We start from the raw sequence: 284 nt of genomic DNA on the forward strand, positions 1-284 counted from the left end.
CCCCGCGTACAGGAGGGACTTCCGAGCGTGACTGGTCCCGGACGCGACGCCCCCGCCCCGTCCGCGGCCTCGGGCACGGGCAGCGGGGCTCGGGCGCGGCCACAGGAGGGGCGGCAGGGCTGGGGGCGTCCGGCCTGGAGGGACTGTCCGTTGACTGGGTGGCTTTGGTCCCTTGAAAACGACGCGTTGCTTAGGACAAACCCGAGGCAGAGCGGGGTCTTCCCGCAGCATCTCCCGCCCGCGGCTCCGACGTCTGCGGCTTCTCCAGCGGCGCGTCCCCTGCG

Source organism: Crocuta crocuta, unplaced genomic scaffold, assembly GCF_008692635.1.
Source record: "Crocuta crocuta isolate KB4526 unplaced genomic scaffold, BGI_CrCroc_1.0 scaffold336, whole genome shotgun sequence".
NCBI lineage: Eukaryota > Metazoa > Chordata > Mammalia > Carnivora > Hyaenidae > Crocuta > Crocuta crocuta.